This window comes from Danio rerio, chromosome 20 (genome assembly GCF_052040795.2).
Source record: "Danio rerio strain M-AB ecotype USA chromosome 20, GRCz13ab, whole genome shotgun sequence".
Taxonomy (NCBI): domain Eukaryota; kingdom Metazoa; phylum Chordata; class Actinopteri; order Cypriniformes; family Danionidae; genus Danio; species Danio rerio.
In genome coordinates, this window is record NC_141040.1 from 25,728,594 (window position 1) to 25,742,452 (window position 13,859).

The window sequence follows — 13,859 nt, forward strand, 5'->3', positions numbered from 1 at the left end:
ATCACAGTTCATACACGCTCGATAGTGTAGGCGTGGATTTTAGCTGCCAGTGGGTCAATGTAAATACAGACTATGGACTTGAAAATACAGACAACTAACTATTTTATTGAACAAAAACTCCAAAAACAGTTGAGGAGATCTCCTAGCTTCTCACTCTGCTCTTTTCACAGACACACACACACATATTGCACACTCACACACACACACGCACTTAACCCTGCTCCGGACGACAACGCGCGCACACACACACACAAACACACACACCTCCAGACGACAGCGCGCGCACACGCACACACAGATACACACACTACTCCTCGTCCACGGAGCTCCGTTAACAAAGCAGCACGCGTCGCGTTTTTAACGTGACTTTGCACGCGATAAGAGAATATAGCCAGTTAACCTGATACAGTACACGCGGTTACAAGTAACAAATCACAACTAAACACATTTGCAAGCAAGAGTCAACAAGGCAACTTTAATCGCACGTACTTACACTTGAGAAATAGAGGAAGAAAAATCCATCCTGACGTCCATCAGTAAGTTACTCTTTACTGATCCTTCCTTTAACAAACGCAGATGAAGTATTCTTTGTAGCATGTAGTTTCCAGAAGTTTCCAGTAGTTTCCAACTGCTTGGCTATAATGCTGAGGTTTCATCTTTGGGTAGAGACTCAATATATCCAACTGCAGTGTGACTTCAATCGACCGGCATGTTAGTGTGTGTGTGTGTGTGTGTGTTTGTGAGTGTGTGTGTGTCTGCGTTTCTGCGTCAGGGGGCGGGGCCTCAGGTTTGAAATCTTCTGGGTTTGCGCGTGCACGTGAATAACTTGGTTTCGTTTGTACGTCATGGCGAAACACCTAATGAATCGGTATCAAGGCGACTCGTTTGAAGCACTATGAGTCAACTCTTTTATAGATGAATCAACAGTTTTAAACACTGTACACTAACAGATTTAAGCCTTAGCTGGATACTTCACTTCACTTAGAGCTGTGTTACACACTACATGGAGGGGAATTTTCAAAAACCCATAATATGGGCTCTTTAAGAAAATAAACTAAACCCTTTTAGACCATGCGCCATGGCGCAAAGCGGATTTTTCTGTCCTTAAATTAGCAAAAATGCATTCTGGCACGCCCTGAAACCATTTGCGCCCTGCGTTTTGCGCTCTGCGCATGGACCGTCAAAATAGAACCCAATAAGATCATGATCCCCATTCAAACCTTCGAAGCATTGCATTTAAGTCTGCATTTGATAGAGAGAATTAGTTTTTACACTTTTTCAGCTACAGTAGTTACAAACAGAAAATAACACAAAAGTACTGGGAGAACAGTTAATAGTTCAGATAGAATAAAGAATAAAATCACTGTTTAATGGAACTTGACGCTGGTGAATGTTGTAGCAATTACATTGTTTAACCAATGGATGGCGACAAACAACCATTAAAATGATGTCACTGAATGGGTTGTCAGTAAGATTTTTGTATAAAAGGAAAGCAAATGACATTTGTCTACTCCCTTTTTGCTGATCCAAAAAACGGTCTGATCCGTGACTTAAAAACCATAGTGTGAACCGAACTGGGAGATTTGTGATCCGTTACACCACTAATTTATATAGTGGCCTAAAAAAACACATCTTAGAAAACATATTTCAAAGTGCACATTTTTAAACAAATGGTATAGCAACAAGCAACAATGTTGTCCTCACATGTGCCTCATGTCAAATAGGACCCACAATATTTTTTTTTCACAGAGAAAACAAAAACTTAAACTCCAACATTTTCAGATCGATTTTAATTGTATGTAGAAATAAATCCGATATAAATCAGATTTGTGCATTAAAATATCTCAAGTGAGCAGAAAATAGGATATTCACCTGTCAACCAATGGTGATAAATGAGGTCAACTCTCTCTACCAATGACATCTCTGCACTGATGTACAAGCGTGTGCTTTTTTTCCCCTCCAAAATCATGCTGACCTTTATAGATGGCGCAGAAAGCAAAACATGGTGTTATAATCTCATGCTTGTCTATTGCATCCATAGCACTTCTCAAATGCACAAAGAAAACCTTTCGTGTTTTACCACATTTCTTGTTGGGTAAATGAATGAAAGCCAAATATTTAGACAGCAGTACAGAATATACTTCTGTCAGATGTGGTTTGCAAAAACACTTCAATAAAATAAGTTGAAATAAAAACAGTTATTGTAAATTGAAATAATTATAAGTAGTTTTTTTTTTCTGTATTTTTATCTACACTGTTTACACTACACTTCATTCATAAACATTTAAACAGCCGTATTCATATATACCACAAATCTCAGGTATCATGTCTAGTGTGGGGTAACCCCAGCTGTCCCGGGACCACCCTTTCACCAGCGGAAACAATTACGATTCCCAGCGGTGTCTCGGCTTTCTCCTCATTAACAAACATGAGCAGCGGAGGCAGCAGCAGCCGCATTCATCTGATTGGCTGACCCATGTAACCCTACGCCTAATTAATTAACCAAACACCACACACAGACAGACCCTTCACCTACATCCAGGCGCGTGGCTCAGCAAAAGAGGCGGTTTGAAGATGATCACCCATGAATACATCTATAAACATAAGGAAGGACAATGTTATTATGCCACAAATGCAAACAATTTTCTAAGCCTGACCTTGAACAATGAAAGGGAATACCACGTACATAACACAATTCCTTTCAAAACCTTTCACCCATGTGGTTAATAGCTTGAGTGGAAGTACTGTAAACCTGTCTGGACTCAGCTAATACAGCTATAGCATAAGTACCCAGTCATTAATGTAGCACAAACGAAATGAAGCACTGGACGGCACTTATTCTCCAAAAACAGTTCACTAAAAACTGACTGAATGCTCAATAGACTTAATAGCAGAGTTTCATTGCTATCAAAATGTGTTCATTTAATTCCCGTCACAGTACTGAGTGAGCTCTAGTAGATAATTAACCATACAGAAGGCTGCCAAAGCACAGTAATAAAAACAAATACATTCATGTTTGTTTAACTGACTGAAACCAACAATCTACAACCAGACTAGGGCTGCACGATATTGGAAAAAATAGACATTGCAATATTTTGTTTTTCTATTGGCAAATTTAATTTGATATGAATATAATTTGGCGAATGATATGAATATAATTTCACCAAATGATTTGAATAACTATATTTAAAAAGATTTCATTAACTTAGATCAACTGGAACGATCACATATTTTTCAATGCGGTGGATCTGCATAAATTATATTAAATTACAAGAAAAACAAAAAAATAAACGGCTTTATGGTTTTCTTGAGAGTCTAAAAGTATTCATGTACAGAAATTGAACAATCACGTGTAAAATGAGATGGTCATAATTGGATTAAGAATTTTTTTAAATAATATTTATTAATATCCGTATCATTTAATCTTTAATAAATAATCGAATCCTGTGATTATGACTATTGCAGATACACACATTGCGATATACATGCTAGAACGTTATTATGTTCAGGCCTAAAACACTCCGTACTAAGACTTTTAATGAGAAAAATCACACAAAAATGACAATTCAGTAATCACCTTCATATCTTTCAAAAAGCATATTTGGATTTTATCTATGATGTATGAGATGTGAAAGCAAAAAATCTTTTGAGAAATCCATTCTGCATTGATTCTGAAATGTTCAAAATGTATCGCTACTCTCTCTTGAATAGAATCTGACATTAGTTTTTAAAAGTAAATGGCACGCTAGACTAGTTCTTAATCTTAGACGCAAATTCTCATCAGGAAGAATGCATGTGCGAAAATGTTTTTACATATTTTATAATTTCAAGTTAAATTGACAAACAATCTCTCCAAATTAACAGTTTGACTTTCATTTTAGGTACTTTATCATTAAAGACATATTACTTCAATTTAAAAAAAAAAAAAAGGTAAATTACTGTATTATTTATTCAGTATTTTTCTATCATCTTAAATTATATTCAAAACTTCATAAAAATCCCAAACAATATCTGTATATTAACAACTTGACTGTTATTTTATGTATTATAAAATTAATTACAAATTACAGTAATAATTATTTAATTATTAATAATTATTTTAATAATAAAATTGTTGTATTATTTATACTGTGTTTTTTCTGTTTTTTTTTTTTGAAGAATACTTAAAAAAAGTATGTAATATTTATGTAATAAATCTTAATTCCATGTTCACCTCCCTATAATAAGGTTTATGTCCATACCAACATTATTTTTTATTCTTGTCATTTTAAAGTTGTGAAAATTTTAATCAGTTGTATCTTGTATGTTTTTTTTTTTTTTGGATCCAAAATAAAACTGTTCAATCAAAACCTTGAGCATGAGGAAAATTCTGTTAAATAACATTGCTTTCTCTTGAACTTTTAGTGCAGTTACTTTATTGATGGTGTTCGATCATAATAATCTCTGAAAGTCTGTCAAATAACAGTGTTTCTTTGTAAACCTCTTATTGATCAACTTTATTAAATGTATTTGATTGTAATAATATTGTAAAATTCTCTAAAATAACAGTGTCTTTCTGTAAACATTATTATAAAAATATCTGTATTTATTTTTTTGCACTTTATTTCAACAAAGAAATGTTACCGTAATTGTATGTAATTTTTTGTTTGGCTGCCAGTCATTTGACCTTTTTCTTTTTTTTTTTTTTTAACAGTGTACTCCAAGCCTGAACCCAATAGTCCACCATAGTAGGCGTTACAATTTCCACTACATATTGGACCTGATCCAGTACATCATCATGCTACAGACTGCAGTGAGGACATGAGGACGGCAGTTGTGAAAGTTGATTTTATGTCAAAGGATTCATGTAAACAGCTCATTGTGAACACGTTTGTAATTTCATTCATTCATTTTCTTGTCTGCTTAGTCCCTTTATTAATCCGGGGTTGCCACAGCGGAGTGAACCGCCAACTTATCCCCGCAAATTTTTACGCAGCGGATGCCCTTCCAGCCGCAACCCATCTCTGGGAAAAAGTTTGTAATTTGTTTTATTTAACTTTATTTATTATTTCAAGTGGTATTTGCAAGGAATTGGATGCAAGCAGAGTACACCTGCCTGGAAAGCATGGAGTGACATCTGCTGTTAACAACCAAGCTCAGAATTGCCTCGAAAGTGAAAAGCGATACATTTTGAAAATCTCAGTCAATGTCAAATCAATTTCTTGAACAAATTTTCACCACAGCTCTGTATTTGGGGGAAAAAATCTATCAATTTTACATCAATTTTACGTGTCAACTTTTTATATCTGAAAGGGGTATTTTAAAGCATTTGCATTGCATTAATAAGATGTCTCCTGTCTGATGTTAAATATACATTTAGAATGTATTTAAGATGTTTACAATTTAGAATCTTTTCTAAACACAATGTTCAAAATAAAATAAAACTAGCAGATGTAAGCTATCTAGAATTACTTTAAGAGAATGTAGCTTTTCATTTATCCAAAAACTTGGAGTATAGTTTTATATATTTCAAGATCAAGATGATACCTATAAAGCTAAACCACAAAACTATCAGGTAACAAATATTAATTCCAAATGTTCACTCTGTTTTATGGTGAGAAGTGATAACAGTAACATGCCCAGTAATGCAACTATTACAGTTACAATCTTATCAGATGCAAGCATAGGCTTTGTTTATAAGGGAAATTAAGTGAAACAATCACTGAAGTTAATCTCCACGCCTTATATCATGAGTCAAAGCAGGAGCCCACATGAGGGCACATATGCTCAGTCTGAGGGGAATACAAGTCAAGTCATGTGGAGAAATCCATCAGTCATGATGCCCCCGCAGTGCCCACAGGGTACACAGCACTGGTAATAGAACCCGCCGAGACTGATGGAAATGTGGGGTGACAAGGGGTTTTTGAACTCTAGAGAGCTAAGGATTGTGGTGCAGGGTTGATGGACAAATAAAAAAGGCTTTTAGGTCAGCTCAGCAACTTAATGCTTGATTAGTGAAAATGACAGACAGCAGCCTCATCTCCACCAAAATATTCTGAATCTGATGCTGGTAAAGAAATATATCTCTGTTTATACTTATTTACAGTCAAGCAAAACAATTCTATAAATCTATCCATAAGGATAGAACAAAATCTATATTTTATTTTAATGACAGTTTATAATAGTGTTATTATTACTTATTACTGATACATTCCTTTTTTCATTGCACGTTCATAACATTATACACTTTATAAGTATTAATTAGGCTGCCATGATTGCATTTATAAAGATGAAGTCTGCAATGTTAAAGCGTTGTTACTGTAGTTATAAAGACTTATTAAGTTAACTGTCAAATAAGTGAATGTTTTTTATTGTTGATATTTTTTAAGCATTTGCCTTATAAAAGTCTACTTAATGTGAATCGTAATACAATTACTAACCTGTATAAACACATCATTGATGGCTTTAAGTAAAAACAGGATGCAATTTTTCAAACGGAAATTTAAGAAATCATAAGGCACAAGTTCTCATATTTTACGCAGTGTGGTTCTACCAAACACACATTAACTTATGTCTGAATAGACGCTGAAACGTTACATATAAACATGCTTTCAGCATCTAAAAGTTCAATACAGATAGATGTTAAGTAGACGTCTAAATGTTAATTATTTACATAATCAATCCTTATGAATTATGACAGACTATCTAACACCTTCAAACAGTGTAAATGTATTATGAACATACATATTAAAAACTGAACTGCTTTCACCATTATGTACTAATAACACTATTCGCTTGTTAAGTCGTGACATACGGAATACTGTTTCTGGGTCCAAGCTGCTACTCATTTGAATAGAGAAAATATTTGTTTATAAACCTCTTTTTAGTCATATCACACATTAAAGTGAATCTTATATAAAATCACTGTACACACAGTCTCTGGACTTGTGCATTGGTGCATCACACCAATATTTTAACAATTTTTAAAAAAGTGATTACGTTATGGCCTTCGGATATTAGACATGGAGATGTGAGATATATGGTGATATATATTGCAATCATGATTTTCAAAAAGTATTCCATCGCTTTGTAAACATTTACTATTATCATTTAATGAGTCTCCCCAGTTTGAAAGAGAGATTGGACACAGAAGCCGCTTTGCGTGTCGTCACACTTAACAAGTGGATTATAAATGTAGCTATGTCATTACAATGCAGTATAGGTTTTGGTGTGTTTAAAGACACATTTGTAGAATTGTTATCCTTGATTATAAATAATCATAATTCATTATGAGCATATGTTTCATAAAGTATTACCAAATACTTCAACCAAATTTGATTTTTTTAGGAAAATAACCCATCTGTTTATAGTCCATCCATATAATGCAAGTGGACATTAATTAACTTAAAAATATATTGTAACGGTTGCCGTATATTGGTGGAATTTTTGCGTCCCGTTCTCTCTCTCTTTTTCTCTCTCCCTCTCTTTCTCTCTCCCCATCTCTACCTGTCATATCCTTTAGGTCCGCCTTTGCGGAATCTGATTGGTCAGGAGACCAGTCACTCATCATTGGGTGACGTGGCGCTGTCACATATAAGGACGCCAGGGAGAGCCGATGACAGCGCGCTTTTCCTTTGATCCCGTTTTTGTGTATTTTTGCCGACATGATTTTGTTATTCGTTAATCTTGCTTAACTTTCGTTTGGATAAAATTATTTAGTATATTTTCTGCCCATTTTTGAACGAGATTGTGATTTCTTTACATTTATATTCGATTGTTTGTTTGTTACTTTGGCACAACTCTTACCTGCTCAAACCAAAAAGAGATCATTGAGAGTTGACTTTGTCCTGAGAGTAAGGCGGACAGGGAAGATGTCGTACGACTTCCATCTTACATACACATAGTCAATCCATTGTTTAAAACACCAGGTAAGAAAGTGAATGCCACTTATGTATTTGTTTTGTTTTTAGTTCAGAATAGGTAAGATTACGGTGCTCGGCGCTGAAGATTTTTCTTTTTCTTTTCATGTTCTAGTGAGGTAAGGGTTTCGCTTATGAGTTAGAATTGTTTTGTAATATTTATTTCTTTGATTTGGCTTCACTGGCGTCCCCTTACTCTTGAGTTGACCTAATTTTGTTTGATACTTTGTTTAATTTGTTACTTTATTATTGTAAATATTTTTCTGAGTGTATATATATTTGGGCATTATTCTGATTTCACTTTTTTGTACATTAAATCACTTTTGTTGGCAGTTTTGTTGATTGTGTCTTTTGTTTTCACCCATCATCTTGTAAAGGTACCACACCTCTTAAATGTTATTACTTTTACCCTAGACTAGCATCAAAGAGGTTGTAACAATATTCTTAAAACATTTCTGAAGTGAAACAATAAGTGTGTGTAAGAAAAGCACTGCTATTAGAAATGCTTGAAACAACAAAAAAAACAATAATTCTCACATACACATTCATGAAGCAATTGTGAAATGTGAGATAAGCTTACTGTTAAGTTATAAAAGTAAGGGAATTATGATTTTTTCAGAAACATATCACCAAGACATACAGAGAAAAAAACAACAACAAAATCATTAAGCACAAACAAGCGCAAAGATGCATTGAGGGCAGAAATCAGGTCCAGTTCATAAACATAGATTTGTTTTTCTCAACCAAGGTCCAGGGCATCCAAATGACTTAAAACTACTTTTAAATACTCTACATGGCTATTTAGAGGCATTTCACACAGAAGTGTAGTTAGCACCACTTTTTACCCTGAGTCATGAAACCTTGCTTAAGAGCTGTTAACCCTATAGGGACAAATGTGGAGAGTGATATGATGCTGAGTTTGAATGTTTAACAACTTACAGCCACCCATGTGGCTCAAAATCACATGCTTTGGACAGTCACAGAACCACTGTGCATTGTATAAACAGTTGATTGACTGTTTTTCAGGGACATTCATCAAATGCTAAAAGAAAAAAAGCCATTTCATTCATTTATACCTTTTTAGTCCAGGAAAAGTACATTGCACAAGCAATCAATCAATACATTTTCAAGGATGTGCAATGCTAGTTGTGTTACATCAAAAGGCTCCATTCGGCATTCATCCAATCACGAACACTGACAGCACAATTATGTAAAAGATCTACAGTGTAACTTCAGAAGATGAACATCCAGGATTAATTGGTAACCCCAGGTAAATTATGAGCAGTGTCAAACTTGAATCAAGATAACCTAGGATTCACAATACCAGGAATTTTGAATGACCCAGGGTTAACAAGTTCAAGAGTGAAAAACACTTAAAGGGACAGCTCACCCAAAACTGAATATGTACTTCAATTTAGTATATACTGTACTATAGTAAAGAAAGTGTATTATATAGTATACAGTATGTTACAGCATTTGTGTAACATAGTGAACTAAACCGTAATAAATACTGTAGTTTACTTTAGTGTGTTTTTCTACAGTAAACAATGGGTGTATTGTAGCATAATGTAGAAACTACTGTATTTTACAAATTGTTTATATTATTTATAACTTTGTTATCGAATATATCTATAGCTGTATTACAGCAACAGAATTCCACAACAGATTAATTAGCAAGTACAACACTGTAGAATGATTTATTAACAATACAGTATTTACTATAAATTACTACAGTATTTGTTCATGTATTGACTAAATAGCATCCCCTGTGAAAGAGCTGGAGAAAGAGTTGACTAACTGCAAGAGAAACACTGTTGTGAAGCCGGGTAAACTCTCTCTCTCACTCAGCCTATGAGCTCCGGACTGTCGATACGTGAGAAAGAGTGACAGGACTGAAAACTACCGGCTGCATTATTCAAGAAGAAAGAGCATCACATGCAAATAAGATGCAAAGTTGCAAACCATTCGTTTAAAACCTCAAATAAAAAAATGAAAGCACGTGCAAAAGAGCGAGCAACTCTTTGTTTCAGGTTAGTTTTGACGACCTGCCGGTCTGCGCGATCAGCCATCTGTTCTTATACAGACTCCATCCGTATAACACTGAGGCATTTGTATAAACAGTTGATGGTGTATATCATGATTTATCACTAATCAGACAGCAGTGATAATGCACTTCTTATCTCACAACACCACAATCCTAATGAACCCGAACAAATGCGCAAGCACATTCATGCAGGAAAGTCAGAAAGTCTGCGCTTACCTCGTGTATGTCTTCTTCTTCATCCTTCATTCAAACTCCACTGTTTTGTTAGGGTGGGCTGAGCAGCATGTGAATGGGCTTGATGTGAGCATTGCACAGACCCTAAACCGAGCTGACGTCATCATTTTTTCCCTCAGTCGAGCAGAGCGAAGTGCGCATGATCACACAAAGGTAGATGAACTGAGGTCTAACGGGAGATGTAGGCTATGGTGAGTAATGGCAGGTACAATGAGACAGATCAGGTCAAAGTTCGCTTAGTTTTTATTTTTATATATGCAATATATTGTTGTTAGAAGGATTAATCATATTGAGAGATAACAACATACACAAAGACACACATGAAAATTATCATACATTACAAAACATGTATTATCAATATAAACATTTTGTAATATTATATTGAAGTTAGAGGGTTTTTTTTAACAAATAAATTATTATATTGAATTATTATTGTATAATATCTATTTAAAAAACTGTTTAGCTGGCTAACCATTTTCAATTTTCTTTTTTGTTAATATTATTATTGCTATATTCATATATATTCTTTTTTTTTTTGTAAAAAAAAATGTTTGATTAATTAGAAGTTGTATTTATACAGTGGTGGCTCAGTGGTTAGCACTGTCGACTCAAAGCAAGAAGGTCAAAGGTTTGGCATTTCTGTGTGCATGTTCTCTTTGTGTTTGCCTGAGTTTCCTCCGGTTTCCCCCACAGTCCAAAGACATTGCAATATAGGAGCATGAATAAACTAAATTGGTCATAGTGTATATGTGTGTATGGAGTTTCCCAGTACTGGGTTGCAGCTGGAAGGGCATCGCTGTGTAAAACATTCAATTCATGTTTATTTATATAGCGCTTTTTACAATTATAGATAGATTTTGTCAAAGCAGCTTAACATAGTTCTATGAAAGTTTAGTTTTTAAAGTTAAAGTTCAGTTTAGTTCAGTTCAGTGTGGTTTAAATTTCACTGTTGAAAGTCCAAACACTGATTAGCAAATCCACCGACGCTCAGCTACACAAGTCTCGATCCATGCAAGCCTGTGGCGACATTGGCAAGGACAAAACTTCACCAATTGACAAAGTGAAGGGGGAAAAAATCCTTGAGAGAAACCAGGCTCTGTTTGAATAACATAAGCTGACTAAGTTGGCAGTTCATTCTGCTGTGGCAACCCCTAAAGAACAAACCCAGAAAACAATTTTGTGTTTAATAGACTTCTAGACATCTAAACTTAGAAAGCTTGGCTAAAACAAGGCTAAATTTGGACTGTCAGTGAAAATAATAGACATCTAAGATTAGTCCAAAACGAGTTCTTAGACGTCTTTTAGATTTTCACTGACAGCCCAAATTTAGCCTGGTTTTAGCCAAGACGACCTATGTTTAGTTTTGTATGTTTTAGATGTTTTGACGCCTATTGAATAACAGAATAACAGAATTTGCATTCAAAAATTAATAACTTCAAACAGTTCTGAATTACTAAATTATTAATAGTTAAGTACATAGGTAGTAAATTATGAATCCCCAATAGAAACCTATGTCCGAAAGCTGAACACACAAGTCTCAAACAAACTACTATCTCGACTCCCGCCTTTAGAAAATATTAGTTTAGGTATAAATAAACATTCTCTGATACTCAAATGATGAAATAATTTGTTAACAGACGCCAGTAATTATTTACATCACTCCTAACGGCCTTAATGCAAGACATCAGGCAGAAACACAGTTGTTTTTTTGCATCTGTAGGAATTTTCTTTTCTTTTTTCTTTTTTTTGTCATTGTGTCAAAGAAGCTTAACAAAGAAGTTCTAGTAAATTAAAACCGTCAGTCCAGTTTTCAGAGTTAAGGTTCAGTTAAGTTCAGTTCAGTGTGATTTAATTTTCACTGCTGAAAGTTCAAACACTAAAGAGCAAATCTATCAATGCACAGCTCCACAAGTCCAAAATCAAGCAAGTCAGTGGCGAAAGTGGCGAGGAACAAACTTTACCAATTGACGAAATTCAATGGAAAAAACCTTGAGAGAAAGCAGGCTCAGGGGCAGTGTGGTGGCACAGTGGGTAGTGCTGTCACCTCAAGCCACAGCTGGGTCAGTTGGCATTTCTGTTTGGAGATTGCATGTGCGATACGTGATGCATTGTGTATGCTTTACTAAAAAGATAGGTCTTTAATTTAGTTTTGAACTGAGAGGGTGCGGCTGAGCCTTCGACATTATCAGTAAGGCTATTGCAGAGTTTAGGAGCCATAAATGAGAATGCTCGACCTCCTTTAGTTAGACTAGTTAGACTGTCACTGAGGTGGTACCTTTTCAAAAGGTACAAATTTGTACCCAAAGGTCCATATTAATATCTAAAGGGTATATAATAGTACCTAAAAAAGTACAAAAGTGTTCCTCTTAATTTTTTAGATACTAATATATATGTTTGAGGTACCAATATGGACCCCTTAGGCACAAATGTGTACCTTTTAAAAAGGTACCACCCCAGTGACAACTCATGTATCTTTATTTCTGAGAGTGTAAGGATGATAAACTTGGGGTGATATCGTCATACTTCCTAGACCTGGTAAGAACTGTAGTGAAATAAAAATCCAAAACACACATTTAAAATGTTCGTTTTATCAATTTGTGTCTGTAGAATCCCAATCTTCACAGTTTTATTTATATCTTCTGAAGTGTTCATACATATCTGCCTGACAATTTCCCAGATAAGCAAAAGGAAATGGATGGATGAATTTAAAACATTCCTTTTAAAAATAAAAAAAAATGTCTTCCCCTTGTTCTCAGAATTATGCAGTGATAAAAAGAGACTAAAATATTTCTCTGTATTAACATTTTAATCTAATATGTCAAAAAAGACACCTTCATCCTTTAAAATTTCCAACACAATCTCACGGCAATTCGTAACCAATGACTGTAAAAAATATGGACGACGCGACATCCCCTTTTCCCATTGAACGCCTTGAGGGCAAAACGCCTGCTTGACGGGCACAAACTGTCGCAAAAGACTGCTGAAATTGGAGCCTTGACATGCGCAGAAGGACTGTCTGATGGAGCCAGAGGAGGAGCCGTGAAAATGAGCGGAGTCGAGCTTCCAACCAAACGCTTTATGTAAAATCAACCACGCCCCCCGAACTTCTCAGCATGCGTTTGCTGTCATATCAACACAAATGGATGTAATAACATTAAAAAATATGAGGGTTTTATATATTCAATCGCGCCAGCTCCGGACCGCAGCGCATAACCTACTCGCGGCGTCGCGGGCTGATTCCGGCTCGCATGCGGCAGCGCCGGCTCGCTCGGCCGCCGCATCTGGCTCGATTGACTCGGGCTGGAATCGGGTAGTGAGTCCAGGCATCCGGAGTAGGTCCAGCAGAGGTAGTCAGTCTGAGCTCTAAGGGATAATTCTCCGGCAGGCGAGAATCTAGCCGGAACTGTGTTTTGCTATCTGGGTGGTTAAGCGTGTATCAGCAAACTAATAAAGCCCGAAAAAAGCCCTGACCTTATCAAATAAACAGTGTTCCACCAGATCATGTATGTCAGAAACTGTAGTTTACTGCTGAACTCATTTTGCCATGGTAAAATAACACAGAAATCGAATAATAACACTTCAGTCTCCTGCCGAAGCTCAGACGCGCTGGTTTGAGAAACTGTCAATCACAGCTGTCAATCACGATGACACGCCCAGCATTAAATTACTGCTAAAAACAAACT

At 35.5% G+C, this 13,859-nt stretch overlaps 1 protein-coding gene across 17 annotated transcripts in view; it reads right to left on the reverse strand.

The window, feature by feature from the left end:
* The window catches only part of daam1b (dishevelled associated activator of morphogenesis 1b), a 186,042-nt gene extending 175,809 nt beyond the window's left edge, over nucleotides 1–10,233 (reverse strand). For all 17 annotated transcript variants that reach the window (XR_015517748.1, XR_015517746.1, XR_015517747.1 and 14 more), the window contains exon 1: nucleotides 10,159–10,233. The gene's annotated coding sequence lies outside the window, so the exon portion shown is untranslated. The remainder of the gene's footprint in view (nucleotides 1–10,158) is intronic.
* Nucleotides 10,234–13,859: the final 3,626 nt, after the last annotated feature.